Raw genomic sequence first — 1197 nt, forward strand, 5'->3', positions numbered from 1 at the left:
TTCCAAAGCAAAACTAGACCCTACAATCTTGTAATAACTTTCATTATCATTTCCAAGTTATCTAAATCATGTGTCAAACATCTGAATCATGTATGTCAAAAAAGGAGAAAAAAGTAATAATGAAAATAAGGAGATTAAAGTACCTATTTACTGTATATGTTGTTACCGAAAGTGAACAATGCACAAAACTTTTAATACGAATAATGTACAAAGAGCAGTCTCTTAGCCATGCCCTTAATACAACTAACTATACATGATCTAGGGTAAAAATATTAATGTACGAGGCATTAAACTTCGAAAGAAAGGGAGATCAAGCTTTGAAAATACTGAAGAGCTGAATATTACAGTGTTTCACTAACAAACTAGTGAAGGAGACAAAATCAATTTTCTTTTTACTACAAATCATGTGATGAATTTAATGGGTCTAATACGGTTCCCTTACTTTACTAAAATTGATAAAATAATTCAGATCCTTAGAAATCCCAACCCAAAGTAAGAAAATAAAAATAAAAATAAGCATGTTTATCATAAAAACACTTTAAGAAACTAAAATGCACTAAACAACACTGAGTGCAAAACAAAAAGAGACAAAATGCATAAATACACTAAAAATATAAATAGCTATTCTATAGCAGTGTGAAGCACCAGAGAGAAGTGCAGATAACGTCAGAAATCTACAACATGTAATTTCTTCTCATTTAAATATTATGGATAATCCAAAAGTAAATTGGGCATGACAAAAATTTAAATATTAATAACGGGAATATGAACTTTAGGAATTTATAATTCAAAAGTTTAGGTTTTGATAAATGACCTTGATATTTTTCAGACAACTGAAGTTATATATGAACTTGATGTTTAGAAATTCATAAAGGCAGCTTTTAGGCAAATCACCAATTAAAGGCAGGCAGTCCTGAGCAATGTGCACTTTGTGGAAATACAGTCACACCGGACAAATCTGAAGTAATTCCACAACTTACTGTCAGAACCAGCAGTTACTGAATAACTATACAAATCTCAACTTACCCAATAATCACAGAAAAAAAAATTCACATTCTTACACCCATACACACACTCAAACTTGCATTCTCTTCCATACTAAAGCCATCATAGTAAATCTATCAAATAATGAGTCATACACAGCATATGATGCAACACACATTTTCAAGTCTCATTTCTCACAAGACAAAATACTGG

Source organism: Penaeus monodon, chromosome 15, assembly GCF_015228065.2.
Source record: "Penaeus monodon isolate SGIC_2016 chromosome 15, NSTDA_Pmon_1, whole genome shotgun sequence".
NCBI lineage: Eukaryota > Metazoa > Arthropoda > Malacostraca > Decapoda > Penaeidae > Penaeus > Penaeus monodon.